The sequence below is a fragment of the Ixodes scapularis genome, unplaced genomic scaffold (genome assembly GCF_016920785.2).
Source record: "Ixodes scapularis isolate PalLabHiFi unplaced genomic scaffold, ASM1692078v2 PGA_scaffold1__304_contigs__length_218370807, whole genome shotgun sequence".
NCBI lineage: Eukaryota > Metazoa > Arthropoda > Arachnida > Ixodida > Ixodidae > Ixodes > Ixodes scapularis.
This window is the reverse complement of record NW_024609846.1, coordinates 192,675,458-192,691,301: the sequence shown is the minus strand read 5'-3', so window position 1 is coordinate 192,691,301 and position 15,844 is coordinate 192,675,458. Positions and strand designations below refer to the sequence as shown.

Sequence of the window (15,844 nt, the reverse complement as noted above, 5' to 3'; positions counted from 1 at the left end):
CGGAACCGGTCGAACGTTGGATGCACATTACTTAGGGTGGAAAGGGATTATATTGTTGTTTTTACGATAAACATAAAAGTTGCGCAAAACAAACGTCGTAAAAAAAAAAAAAAAAAAAAAAAAAACGGTTCTTTTCCGTTGCTTATCGAGGAAATAACCGGCCATCTCCAGAAGGGAATAATCAAAAATATGCAGATGAATGAACCGCACTTGATCGATTGAATCAAAGTTTTACAAAATCGCCAAAAGTAAAAAAAAAAAAAAAGAAAAAGAAATATTTGGCGGAGCCAGGACTTGAACTCTTCACAATAACTACACTTCAGCCACCTTGCTTTTTAAAATCATGTTTCCAGGTATTTGAAGCTCAATTTGAAGAAGCGGGAAACGATTTTTCATTCTCTAGAATTGTTAGAACAGACCGCGAAAGACCTAAGCAACATCGCGTGTAATTTCTCACACCGTATCTATAAAGCTCGGAAGTTGTACTATCGAAAGATTGCCACCGCCAATCGCGGCCGCTCTGAGCTATGGACCAAAATGGCGGCGCCTACAAGAAAATCGGAGAACGAATTCAGTGTTGATACTTCTAAGCAGGCACGTAGCCAGGTTTTTGTTTGTTTGTTTGTTTTTTTTTGGGGGGGGGGGGGGGACGCCCATTTTACATTTTGCTGGGGCGTGGAAGCCCCAGCCAAATGTAAGATTTTGGGAGAAGCAAAACTCCTAAAAGAAATGTATTTCAGCGGAACAAACTGTCTACACATTTTTATCCCTGGTCCGGACATATTTTGCTTCATTGGGTTCTAGGGACCACCTTTGGTATAGCTTGATTTCCTGCTCACCATGATAAAAAAGCGTAATATATCAGAAGATGGCAAGTACATCGGGTTCCATAGCACGCATATAAATTAAAATTCAACTGCCTTCATAAGTATCCTTATCATCCCCTCCTCAACCCCCGCCCCCCCTAAAAAAAAAAAAAAGTCAGTAAGGTTGTTTATAGTCTATTTTGTTTATTTAACAATACAGCAGACTTTCCGGGGGGTTCAAAAACAAGAAGTCGTAATCCATTAAACAAACACTTTATAGAGTTGTATAGAAAAGAAAAAACCTTTAGTATTTTAACCAAGTGACTGGAATTTTCAAGATTAAAGGTAGCTCTCTGAAAAGAATCAGGAAAACGAAAGATGAACGGACACAGCCCTTGCCGCCTATGCTGCCTTCTATGTCTCTCTTTTATTTTCGTAATTTAGTCAATAACGCGGTCTATGAAAATAATTTATTCAACGAATTAGAAAGTGCCGATGAGGGACAGGAAAAAAGGAAAGCGGCATTAAGGACATTGGTAGACGTTTTGCCCTACCTTCGTCTTTATGTCGCTTTCCTTTTATCTTTGTAAAATAATTGTTCGCAGTTTGTACCTCTTGGTAACTGAACTAAACTGAAGTAATGTGATTTCGAAGAACTTACTCACAAACTTAAAAAAAAAAATGAAACAAGAACGCACGAAGGTTGGCGACGCTTGGCGGACGTATATCTGAAAGCAGTGGAGTCGGAGCAGGGGAGCGGAAGCAATCGACCTCCTCGGACATTTCAAACAAATCTGGACACAATGATTTATAGTAAGCAATCGGGAAATGTATATACACCCCCCCCCCCCCCCTTCCTCCCCTTTCTCGAATTAATTTTGCGCTTTCTTCTACGCCCCTTGCTCAGGGAAAGTCCGTCAGATTTGATGTGTCTTTGCAAGTTGTTGTCTTCAGTTCTGAGTCATCCAGACAACTCCTTTTCAACTTATTCCCGAACTGCGCTCGTTTATCTCTACCAAAAGACAAAACAATGCGGATTCCCGCCCGGAGATAACGTAGGGCCCCGTTTCCCATAACCCGGAAGCTTAGCATTCATGCAAGGGGCTACAGATAGAACCTTCGAGAAATCGCCTTCTGCGCGCTGCCATCTTCGTCCAATGGGCGGTGGAAACCATCCTGAACATGCGCAATATAAATCAGACGCCGCGCATTCGTTCACAGATTGGTGACTCAGCATTTTTCGCCGTCTTAGTGATATGTGGAAAGATGTAGAAGATTTCGATCTAATTCTGATATAGTTCTTGATTTCAAAACTCGTCCGGACGGAAAGAAACCTCACGGTTTGTGCACGAAATAACCCAATCTCGAAACACCTAGCTGCGTCAAAATCCCCGCTGTTAATTCCCTGCTTTACCTGCCCAATGCTCAAAATTCCCGTCTTTCAAAACCCCCTTTAACCTTATCCCTTTATCATTACCCCCGGCTTCTCTCCGAAGCCTTGTTACGGGACGAGGGACAAAATGGAGAGCTACCAACATTACGTTTAAGGAAAAAACAAAACAAAAGGAAGGCAGAACAATTGAACACTAAAAAAGCGCAGCGAAGTGTTCATCTATACAAATGAACTTCGATAGCCCTAGAGGACTTCTGGGTGCGATGATAATATTGCTATTTAGGACGTTGAGGTCAAAGAGTCGAGGTCAAGATGTAGGAGGTGGCGGTCAAATATTAGCAGAGGTGCATGAGTGTATTAACATTAGGCACGAATGCATCAACAAATGTCAAAAAGTAATCGGCAGAAGATGAATATGAAGGTTATAAAATAACAGTTTTAATTTTAGTAATAACCGATGGAAAATTACAAGTTCAAATAACCACGCATCGAACATTCTGTGCGCAATCGTGTATTACACTGTGTTTGTTCACCTGAAAACACGCAACCGAACCATCCACAGGTACATAGCGCAGACTTGGGCACGGGAATTTCGACATTCGGGGGAAATGGCACGGGGCATTGGGGACTGGGGAAATGACGTCGGGGGAATGGTGCTACAACGAACCTCACATAAGTCTCGGAATAGAACCTTTACTAAAGTGTGCAGCTTCAAGTAGCTGCTGCGCCATTGTTTGGTCACTTAATTTGAGCCTCTATTCGACACAAGTACTTCGTCAGCGTTTGACGAGGACTCGGGTCCAATCACACACGCTTGGTGCTTAAGGATGTATGAATGGATGTTTATGGGTATACCCTATGTAACGGGTTGTAGCTTGCACCACCTAGCCTAAGTATAAAAGGACAAACACATGATTCCTCCCGCAGTTCTAAGACCAATATTTTCCCCCTAACTATCACCACGGGGATAACCTTCGGGGGATCGGCAAAAAAACTAAAATCATCACCCACCGCAACTTCTCCCCGGCGAGAGAGTCGCCGATTTCCCCCTGATCAAACCTTGTTGACTTTACCCCAGCACCAGACCCACTGGGAGGCAGGGTTGAGACGGTGAGCCGGGGCCAAGCGGGAGGGAGTCCCAATTTTCCTCCGTGCCACCTTTATCCAGCTGTGCTAGTTAGTCGTGCATCATTCAGTTTTCCTTTGATAATTTCCACCAATCTTCTAATCGCCTGTTTGTGACTGTAACCCTTTTCTCTTCCGTCGTTCCATCGTCGCCAGCACGACCCAACCCCCCCTCCAAATCCATTACCCCTTTAGGGAGGGCAAGGCGAATCCCCCTTGTACTTCAATACCAAATGCTCTAGTGTCTCATTCTCATTATTGCAGACGGCACGTAATGTGCCTGTCTCCTAAAATTTTGACCTATACGTCCACGTCCTCAAAACTCTCGTTCTTGCCTCGGAATAGCAAAGAACTTCCCAGTGAATTGTCAAACACATTTTCCTTTCCTATGTCTTGTTTTTGTGACCTGTATATATTGTTAGAGCTAATTTTTCCCTGCATTCTTTCCTGCTACATTTTTCTTTCTGCCTCTTTCACTCCCTTTTCGACTGAAGTAGTCTGCTCAGCCCCATCGCTAGTGTGTAGGTATTTAAATGTAAGCTTTCGGGTTCGGTTTCTTCATTTCGCGCTGAAACCTTTCATGCATATATCGTCCATTTCGGTCAACCTTTGCTCAAATTTCAACTTATTAATTGCCTCCCTTCTCTCAATAGACGACCATTCCATATCCCCCTCTGCTGCCTCATTTGATATCTTTCCCTATGTTCCCAAGCCAATCCGCCTACGTTTTGCCGAATCTCTAATCCTGATTGGATCATTGATTTCATGCACAGTACCCCATTGCCAAAATACAGTTATGGTACCATCCCTCTTTTCCATATACTCCTGACCACCTCATATCAACTATAGTTCTATATTGCCCTGAGCTTCATTATAGATAAATGAGAAAATGGCGACCGCCAATGTTTCTTCATGAAGTTCTAAAAATGGTTAAACGTTTGAGACGTCCAGTTCGATGTTTCCATACGGTTTCTTTCTCGAATTTTAGTGGATGAGCCGTTGTTATCGGCAAAGCTGCGCGCTGCGAATTCAAAGTGTGTTTCGCTTACACACGACGTGGCCCGCTAAATTTAGCGGGAAAGTTTCTTTGCAAAATATAGTGGGAAATCACAGCATCACGTAACGTCATTTTACATGCCGCTACAATTTTCTCGCTAGTATAAAAGGGAAAATTCATCTACAAAATTTTGATGAACAATTTCTCCCCTAGGTATGACGGGAATTGTCACGTGACTTGATGGTGCCACGTGACATCACAGTGTCACGTGATCTCATGGCGCCAAGCTACGTCGCAGTAACGTAGGAACACCGTCCGCTAAATTCAGCGCGATAGAATTCTGCTAAACTCAAACACGGAATTGTAGTAATTCTTCGCGGCTGTGTGCAGTGCCTCGGCTTTCTTCGTGCTTCATTTCGGAAACACTTCAAGTAACCGGTTTTTAGAGCGGAGCTCTTTACGCGCCCGTTTCCGACTTGAGCGTCGTCGCCGTCGGCGTAACCGCGCGTTGCATTATGGGTGGAGAGACAGTGCAACCAACCTCTGCTGCGCTGTCATCGCGCGACGCAGCAGAGGCTGGCTGCACTATCTCTCCACGGGGCGCGGTGCCGCCGGGGCTGAGATGCGCTCCGATAGCGAACCGAAACTTAAAAACCCGTCGATTTTGTGCGGTTTTTCAGAAAGCCGTAAAATACTTCGCGTGCCTCCTATCGTTCTGCAATTTGTTGACTTAGTGTTCTTCGATGATGCTGAGCAATTTTCTAATTTAACCATGCCCTTAAACACAATATCAAAAAAGTTAATTACGCAAAAATAATTAACAACTTAATTATCCCGGACTTTGATAATTCTCCTAAATGGGCCCCTGGCCCGGTACCAAAACGCCATAAGCCTTTTATCGTTGCGATGAGTAGTTTTCGCAGGAGCGATTTGGCCTGCGTTCTCTGAAACACCATATATATATATATATATCTGCGCGCAAACAAGCCATGATAGCTTTCTTCGTTCTTTGGGAGTTGCACGCAACACATTTGCGAGAAATTCGCCGGATCGGTTTGTAGCGTGCGTGTGGCACCTTATTTCAAGGTTATTGGAAGGTGGGCTCGTAGCAAAGCCTAGCAAAAGTATCGGCATGACTCGATGCGTCGTAGAAAAATCCGAAAATGAAACAAGTCGAGCGATGAATTTGTATTGTGAGATATAAGTAGGGTTCTGTGTTTTTGGATGAAACCGAAAAATAAATCCGAAAAATACACTCGCCAGTAGATTTTTGTCAATTCGGATTTGTCCGAAAAACTCAAAATTTCGAGGTCACAACGACAAAATAAAAAGTAAAAAAAAAATAAGTACTGTGTTCTAAAATAAACTTGATAAGACCTGATAGCAGCACAAATTCAATGGTTCTGGGGAGATGCAACTTCAGTTTGTTGAGAAATCTCGAACATACTGACAAAAGGGGTCTGCCTTTTAGCCCATCGAGGTTTCTTCGAGACAACGAGTCATGGTACCCGGACTTTATTAATTTCGTTCTTGAGCTTTTAAAAATGGGGAACACAGTCACAAAGACTCCGAAGTTCAGAGAATTAGGAATCTAACAAAAAATAAAGTCAGATAAACCTTGAATTTTCTGCGAAAAATAAACTTCGACAAACACCCTCCGAATTTCCCGAGATGTTAACTCCGAAAACACGGAATCCTAGATACAAGTACAAACAGGGTTTCGTGTTTTCGGCGTATACCGGGCTGTAAAATATCACGATAGTGCCGCGTGCATAACAGGGAAGGAACGCTTATCCGCGTGCTCCAAGAAGATTCGAGTTTACACTTAAGCGGAGTGTAAAGGAGAGGGAGGCCAACATGGGGACCTTGCCGGGTCATGTTCGCCTCCCTTCTAGGTCGAATATTCGAGATACTGAGTTTAGTGGATAAGGAGCCGAGCGCGGCCTTGCCGATTCACTGAAACTCTCTCGCAACCTTGGTTCAGCCTGCTGTCACGCCGACGCCGCGACGTTCGCTGCTGCTCTTTCGAAGCTCATTTTAGATGGGGAGCATCTCTTGCTCGGGCTATGTCCCGCGGCGTCGTAGTCCGCACTCACACTACGCATGCGCAACTCTCCTCGCTGCGCGTGCGTTCTCTCTCTCTCCAACAGCTGCGCGAAGTGCACGCAGCTACCAGCTGCGTCCCTCTCTCCAACAGCTGCGCGTGCGTTCTCTCTCTTCAACAGCTGCGCGAAGTGCACGCAGCTACCAGCTGCGTGCACTTCGCGTGCGTTCGCTTCTACCAACGTTACTAAAACACTCAGTTGGGAAACTCCCATAGAGACAGTCACATTAAAAATAGCGCAAAAGAGACGGGACAAAAAGACGAAGAAGCACACAGGACAAAGCGTTTGTCCTGTGTGCTTCTTCGTCTTTTTGTCCCGTCTCTTTTGCGCTATTTTTAATATCAATGTCCACTACCAACTTGCCCAGCAGACCAAGCTTTTACCATAGAGACAGCTTTGAAAAAGTGGCCCCAACCTGTCTCCGAGCACCGAGCTAATGACAAACACAACGTCACCATTTCTCCCGCAGCGGCGACTCGAGGAACTGCACGTGACTTCTATGGGAAACTCGCCGTCGAAACCTGGGCCGCTAGCGTCCACCGAGACCGAGCTAAATGCGACAACAGCGCCACTCTTTGTCACTTGTCTGTACTGTGGTCAACTTGAGCTCTTTGAAAGCCTGTTTTTGCGTAAAAACAAGCGGAAAAGACTCTTTTTGTATGAAATTTATTGGAGTTTAGTACAAAAAGAGGGGCGGGTTATGTTTTTAAAATCTTTAGTTTGCAGGGTTTTGCGGCACAATTAATATTGTTTTTATACAACCATGCCTCAGCGGGGCTTTTAGGTAGCGCGTCCCGACCTAGGTGCATTTTAACTTCGATAGTTCGACGCGGCGCGTCCGCCGGGGAGACGGGGGTGGCACCCCTGTAACCTTTTCCGCTGTATCTGTTCTTAAAGCCAAAATAGAAGCCACGTGCAGTTCCTCGAGTGGCCGCTGCGGGAGAAATGGTGGCGTTGTGTTCGTCATTAGCTCGGTGCTCGGAGACAGGTTGGGGCCACTTTTTCAATGCTGTCTCTATGGGAGTTTCCCAACTGAGTGTTTTAATAACGTTGCCTTTCCCCTTCCCTCGGTTGCTGCCATATTGCACGCTAAAGTGATTACTTGTCACGTGACCTCACAGAATCAGTGACGTCACCGGTAAGATGGCAGCGCCCAGAGCTTGTATTTGCCAGCTGGTTCGGTGCGCTGTAGTCGTGAGGTACAGTTGCTTCCCTACGATTTTGGACTTCCTCCTGCTCTCTGACGAAGGTATAACGCGGATACCTGAAGGAATTATATTTTACACACTTTTTTGCGCAAGACCCTCTGCATCCGTAATACAGCATCAGTCGTATCACCGCAGCGGTGCTGGGGTTCCCTGATGTGTTCGAGGATCGAGAAAACTTTTAGCGCAGGATTTTTGAATTCTCCTAGATTTGTCTGAATGTTGGAATGTCTGAGAATCAAAGCGAAAAGTATATGTCACCGTGTAGAGCCTACACTCTAAAAAAAGTCTGTGCGTCAACTTTATCGCACAACACCCGGAGAGCCAATCACCGCAACTTACGGAGGCAGCTCAGCGAATGACGATGCCGAAACATATGTCTAGCCCAAAATACGCAGACTGAGTTGTGACATTAAGCAATGCAAGAGTGACGTTTTGCGTTGCTTAATATCACAACTCAGACTGCGTTTTTTGGTCTGAACATATGTTTCGGCATCGTCATTCGCTGAGCTGCCTCCTTAAGCTGCGCTGATTTGCCCTCCGAGTGTTGTGCGTGAAAGCAGACGCACAGACTTTTTTTAGAGTGTAGGGGAAGTCACCGCATTATCACGGCAACTTTAAGCGAGGAAGGTACCGCGATATTTCACTTTTTGTACTAATCCACGATTTTATGAATCGGCAGGCGCGTTTATATTTTATGTAAACGTGAAGGCATGTTCATATTTTATATAAACGCGCCTTCACTGTAGTAGCTAGCATTCGATTGCAGTATGTATTTTTTTAAAGTGAAAAGCTGGCGCTCGCGCAAGTCACGTGCACGCAAAGTCTTAGAAAGGATTTGAACTAACCACTCAGAAAGTAGTTCATTACTAACGTTAAAAAAAACAAAAAAACAGTTCGTTTATCCCCTCGGCACTCGCAAGACACTTAGCAAGTCTGCACATTTTCGATTGGTCAGTGCACAAATTACTACATAATTAGTTCTTACCTTGTCGATCGCTATCAACAGTAAACACTAACCTCCAGTGTATGGTCAGACTTTATTTAGATCGTTTTCTCACCATCATTTCGACATCTACTATCTTAAAAAAAGTAAAAAAAATACAGCCATGTTTCCTATAGGCCCAGAAATTGCACCATACATATCAATAACTCGTCAAATTTACTCTAAATCGGACACAGAAAATTAACTGCGCATTTTTCACTTTCGTAGGATTTATTACAGCCATAACTTTTTTTTATCAAAAGTTCGTTGTATCAGCCGCTCAATTAATTACTCGTTTTAATTACCTGAACAAAATAACTTGTATCTATTTGTCTTTGTCCCTTGCCCAAACGAGCTTGTAGAAAAATGTTGACTACCATCGTTTTCAGTCTCTTTAATGGACGCTTTTTTTTCAAAAGTGTATGTAACCTATATTAAGTTTCACGAAAACTTGGCAAATAGAACACGCTACAGCCCCACGAGTCAATCGGAGAAACAGAGTGGAGGTACGCGACGGCAGGAGGAGAGTGCACCGATGATAGGTTGCCATGTGCTTTTCTGACATGCGTATGGGCTCACTGGGACTTTAGCTTTTGCCGTTTGACAAATTGTTTTGAAACGGAGTATGCTAGCATCTGCGCCAATGACCTGAGGCCTTCATACTTTCGGCATGCACTCTGGGCATGCATTCGGCAAGAATGTGATGTCAGCAATCACTGTGAGCTCGGCTTAGTGCCCAATTGACTCGAGTGCTGCATCAGATTTCGACGTGAACTGGGATTTTGAAAAATGTATATCGTCTTATGTATATGGAATGTCCTGCTGTAAAACAATGCCTATGCTCAGTATCACCTCATACCACATACAAACTAGATGCTCCGTCTCTGTGATCGGTCTCTTTGATTAACAAGTTACGGAAATAATTATTTCTTACGAGCGTAATATTTGTTTTCAGTAGCTGCGCCTGTAAAAGCTTGGCCTGTTGGCCAAGTTAGTAACTGATATTCATATTAAAAATAGCGCAAAAAAAAGGAGACAAAAAGACGAAGAAGCACACACGACAAGCGCTTAATTGTATCTTGCTAATTAATGTCAGTCCGCTATGTCGGTGTTATTATCATGTGCACCTAGTTTAAAATGTCTTCTCTTCAATGCCTACGATAGCCCTTGGAGTGAATAATTTAGTAAATAGCATTCCACAACACTGAAGGTCGTTTTTTGGACGCACCATCTGTGCAGGAGGGGTGGATGGAGTGTAGCCCTCATGCAACGAGTCTGCTTATACCGCCAGCCTGGTTTGTCTCATTTATTCATATTGTCACGAATGACCAAAGATGAGGCGGCGAATAACTGAAGGAACTAAGCGTTTGATGGGGGTTACTTGTGCCCAAAACCAAACAGAAGAAGGTTAGCGTCACACGCGTCCATGTCGGCGACACAGCATGCAGGATCGAGCGCTGGGGCGAGACTGACTCCGGCTCACCACGCAGAGCCTCTTGTGTACCCGCGTGGGTTTCTGGCATATTCAACGTAGAAGGTTCGGCGACTAGAACATTCGGACCTCGATCAAATGACAAGGTTGTCGCACTTACGAGAACGCCGAATTGAAACAATAAATAAAAAACGCGCCGCACCCAGGAATCAAACCCGTTGCCTCCGCACGAAAGCCAAGCACTGCAACCACTCGGCCACGCACGCGCTCGCTCGGCGACGAACGTGGAAATAGTGGGGCGTCAGAGATCCCGAGTGTCCTCGACACAACTACCGCCGGCAATGAACACGATTTTCAATTTGAAGGAGGAAAGGCTGGAGTAAATATAGTAAGTATTTTGGTCATTGAATCGAATACTGTATATTGATTTGCACTCAATTATTAATTCTTATAAAATAATTTCATAACAGGTTCTCTCAGCGCCAGTCGCGTGCCATACGGTTAGTCGTTGTACCTGTGATCCTTGATGTCAGATTACGCTCCAGCTCCTGGCACCTCTGTTCAGTTTGGCCGAGTGGCGACTTTGATTGATTCTATGATCTTGCTGGCCCCCACCCGCTATGTTGTGATCGTGCGTCATGGTGTGCCGCCGCTGACAACCTAAGCACTGAAGCTGCAGAGCTGGCTGACATATACGATTCAGAACAAGTAGCTGTCCTCAAATTACTTCGTAATCGGCAATTTTTTCTGGTAGTTTTCTGCGCCAATGCAGCAAGCTCGGGCACCTGTTGCTCACGTGGGTGTGCCTTTTGCTGGTGCCGTTGTCTTGATGGCTGGCGACAATGTTCTTTTTGCTACCCAATCCACTTTCATTCCGCAACGACGATTTCTTCTGCATGCCGCGACCACTGAAACTTGTGTAAGTCTCGTGTGGCAAGGTGAAGTTGGGTGATGCGTGGTGTCCAGTTCTTTAGAAAGACCAACCATTTTATTTCTTCGAGCCACTCAGCGACATTTTCCCTCAGAAGTGGACATCGTGTGCGAGCTGTCCCTCGTGAGGTGTAAACAGATTATTGGCGTGGGCAAATTGTAATTGCCCTTGGAGAATGACCGACCCCAAATCAACTGCCGTTGCATCGTCGCTCAACTGTTATGTTGTGCCTACACTCTAAAAAAAGGGAGGAGAAATGGAGGGAAAAACGATGTTACTCCCTGTGGCCAGCAGAAGGGAGGAAATTGCACCCGTTCCTCCCCTTTACCGATTCCCATCAGCGCCGCCTGGTGGCGCTTGAAAAAGGGACGAAAACTTCCTGCTTCTTGTTTGCGGCGGTAGCGACGGTCGAACCGCCACTGCCGCCGCGAACATGCTCAATGGCGGTGACGGCAACTTGAGTGATGCCGATTGTGCCCGCTTCGAGATCGCGCTTGTTCATGGTGGATGAAACCTTGCTGCTGCAATAAGTACAGGTGGCGATTTATCACTGGCATGACAAGTACGACCACTTTCGTCGCGTTACTTGCTACATGACAAGTAGGGTACAAAGAAGGTGCGTGATCTTGGATTTTTTTTTTTGCGTGATCATGTAGCTGCCGAGATCGCAGCTCTATTTGAGTCAACCCGTTTCTATGTTTCTAATCCCGCCATCTCCGCGAGAAACGTATAGTCTCGAAGTAAAGCGTACGCACCATACAGCGGAAGATATTCTGTGCGGCGTTTATTTCAACTCTGTGCAAAACAGAACAGCATGTCCAATCGAAAGGAATGAGCACTGCGTTGCGACGAGCGACTGCTTCCGATGCACGTTGTAGTGCGTCAACATCGAAATCACGACCGGCTTGCGGAAAACACGCATTTCTCAAAAACCACAGCCGCGCACAAGAAATGACATTAAAATGACGATTCGTCGAAGGAACAACGAAGCAACGGATCCGGAAAGTGAGGTCAACTATTCATTCGGGAAGAGTCCACTTGGAAGAAAGGGTAGTACAGAAATTTCATTCTGGTTGTGGGGCGAAGTGGGGGAGGGAGGCCGGATTCGCGGTCTGGAAGGAACGGATGATCCTCCACGGCCGACGGTTCAGCCCTGTTTTTTTTTTTTTAGGTTGCGCTGCATAATAATAATGGTACCTTTATTTTCTTCAACAAAAACAATGTTGAAAAAGCGACAAGAGATAAAAGCTTTAAAACCAGCTTGACGAACCCCGAGCTACCTAAACCAGCAGTCGCGACGCAGGCACCTAAGCAATTATACAAAAAAGAAGATATATATATATATATATATATATATATATATATATATATATACATATCCATATACGACATGTGCACTACATATATCAAAAACAAGTTACAAAAGAGAACTAGCGCTAAACAAGATAAATAGCATAGATGCTATTCACAGAATAGTGAAAACATACACAGAAAGTTAGAGCCGTACTGAAATAAGCGCCAAAGAAAACATCAACTCAACAGATTTTAGCTATTATCGCAGACAATTTGGCTTGAAATAGATATTTGAAATAAACATTTCCCCTAAGGTGCTCATTGATATATTGCTAAGTTCGATTCCCTGCCTACAAAGCTGGTGAAGGGTAGTTGGAAAAGTATATTTTAAACTTTGGTGGCCATAATTTGTTCTAAAAAAGTATACTTCCCAAGGTTCTTTTATTCATGTTGGGTGTCTATAAATTTTACCAGTTAACTTCGCTAACGTTTTAAAGTGATATTGGCATAAATTTGTTTCTATTTTATACCTTGCACATACATGATATTTCGATAAGTCCAAAAATTTCATCACACCGATTTGACTAAAAAGATCATTCATTGGATGTTCTAGTGGTACATTGACCAGCTTCTAACTATTTTTCTTTGTAACATAAAGATTTTTGGAGGTTGGTATAGGTAGTAGTGCCCCATATGAGTTGACCATAATTTAAATGTTAAAAATAATGAATGATATTATATTAACTTTGTTCTAAGTGGTAAAATGTGTTTATGACGATATAGAATACCGACGATGCTAGATAATTTAGATATGATATGATGATATGGTCGTCCCATGACATGTTTTTGTTGAAAAATTACGCTCAAAGTATTAAACGCGGGAACAATTCCTATTGGAGCAGAATTTATAAAAATATCTTTGGTAATATTGATATGTATATTCTTCGGTCGAAATATAACTGCCTTTGTCTTAACGGCGTTTATTTTTAATGCATTATGTTTACTCCATCCATCAAGCTTTTCTAGCGTTTCGTTAGCGTCATCAATAAGCTCCGAAGCGTCATCACCATAAAACAATAAGCTCGCACCGTCTGCATACATAAAAAATTGAGTTGAGTGACTAAAATTTACGATGTCATGTATATATATATATATATATATATATATATATATATATATTGAATACAAAAGGCCCAAAAATTCTTCCCTGGGCTACCCCCGATTCAGTCGCTTTTATTTCAGATGAGTGGCCTTTTATTGGACATGCTGTCTGCGGGAAGATAAATATGAACGTAGAAGTTTTGATGCATGGCCACGAAATCCATACATATCTAACTTCTTGAGCAAATTAGGATTTAGATAGTCAAAAGCTTTAGTAAATGTATCGGTGCTCGGTGGCACCCGAAAGAAATGCGACCGACTCCGTGTCACGGCAAACCAAAAAAAATGTTTATTCCCTCGTGGCCATGCACAAGCCACGGGCCCCACGGCACGTGCGTGCGTGCCTCGCTTATAGAAAGAGGGAAGTTCAAAAGAGGCTCACGCCACATCTCCCTCTGGGGATAAATAAGAGTTTCGAGTAGTCTGTAGTTATTCACCAAACCGCTGGGGGGCAAACACTTTTCTTCCAGCCTTCGTCGCTGCCACGGGAACTCTGCAGTCCGGCGTCGATGACTGCGACTGCGAAGCCTGCTGCAGTGTAGGCGGGTGCTCCGTGACGTCCTCCCCGGGTAGGGCAGACCCGTCAGGAGCGATCGTGTTGGCTGGCCACAATACCAGCTCGTCGCGTTGACCAGAATGAGGCGGAATTCGCTTGAGGGTTAATACATTTTCTCCCTCTCTCTCTCTCTCGCTTGATGGCTCTTCAGTTGCGACGGATGTCCCCTCTTGTGGTTCTGACCCAGTAAGACCTGGGCGTGTCCGCTTGACGGAGGACCTCCCCTGGGCGCTCGAGGTCCTTCACCCACACAGTCGATCCGGGACTCAGTTTGGGTAGCCGTCGAGCTGCATATCGGCGGTCGAAGTGTGACCATTGGCGCTCTTTGTCTTGACGGTAGCGTCTAGTCGCGACGTTGTTGTTGACCTGGCCGGGAGTCAGAAGAGCTGGGTACACCGGGATGCGTGCCCGCAGACGTCGCCCCATGAGGAGTTCGGCTGGACTCCGCCCTGTCGGACCCGGGGCATCCCGGTACGCAAGTAGAGCTAACTACGGGTCCTCTGCTTTCTCAAGCAGACTCTTAATAGTCTGCACGGTGCGTTAGACCTCTCCATTCGCCTGAAGATGACGAGGGCTGCTGGCAGTGTGGCGGAAACCCTAGTTCCGGGCAAACTCTGCGAAAGCATCACAGGAGAACTGTGGTCCATTGCCGCTTACTACCGTTGCAGGTATCCCATGGCGGGCGAATATGCTCTTCAGACGTTCGATGACAGCCTCAGCTTTCGTTGACGGTAGATAAGAGATCTCGGGAAAGCGAGACCTGTAATCAACGCAGAGCAAATACTCATTGCTTCGTAGATGAAACAAGTTCAGCCCAAACATTTGCCATGACAGAGATGGCGTCACCGTTGGCATGAGAGGCTCGGCGTTTTGTTGACGTACCTTCGTGCACACAACACAGTTATTGACAACTCTTCTCAGCTCGGAAGACAGGCCTGGCCACCAGACAGCTTCTTTGGCGCGCTGCCTGCACCGTCCGATTCCCCGATGTCCCTCGTGGAATCGTTTCAGCATCTCCTTCCTTAGGATGTATTATATCCCACTTCTGACACCATGTATCGGTACTCGGTTTCGCCCGAAAGAAATGCGGCTGTCTCCGTGTCACGGCAAACCAAAAAGAATATTTATTCCCTCGTGGCCTTGCACAAGTCGCGGGCCCCACGGCACGCTCGTGCGTGCCTCGCTAATAGAAAGCGGGAAGTTTAAAAAAGGCTCACGCCACAGTAAAGTCTGCGAATAAACCGAGAGTGAGTTTCCTTTTTTCATAATTCTTAAGTATATGTTCCAAAATACATCAGGGATCTCCACAAAGAACTTCATTGATCTCCTTACCGTATACCTTCAGTCCATACTTGTTGAATAGAACGGAAATTTTTTTAAACAAAAGATAGGTGCCTGTATAGGCTCATGCCTAACTTCGGTGCTCAATGAAGTCTTTGTCATGTACATAGACCGAGCCGTGAAGTCCCACCTTGGGACTTCACGGCCGAGTGTTCCGACATGTAGATGATTATCTAGTTGTTCATCTGTCCTCCACCTCTTCGCTGGCCATTTGTGAAGCCTTTAATTCTTGCTCGTCGGGTCTCAAAGTCACGAGTGAAGAACCAACCGATGAAGGTATACAGTATCTGGATTTAAAACTTCGTCTTCATCCTCAAGGTCTATGCTGGAGTTTCCAGCAACGATCCAAAAAACCTGTTCTGTTTTGCAGTAACCACTCCAGAAGCCCTAAACTCGTCGAACACAAAGTTGGGGCAGATGTTGAGGGAGCGCACCGATTGGACAATCACGACGATGACTTGGCGCTTTTGTCGCCAACATCCAATCGGCGCGCTCCGCGAACTTTGGGCTCCAA

General features: G+C 45.0%; 1 protein-coding gene across 1 annotated transcript in view; it reads right to left on the bottom strand.

Annotated features, from left to right (window-relative positions):
- LOC8033658 (kinesin-like protein KIF12) overlaps positions 1–15,844 on the bottom strand; it is a 173,021-nt gene that overhangs the window by 50,954 nt on the left and 106,223 nt on the right. The window lies entirely within an intron of this gene.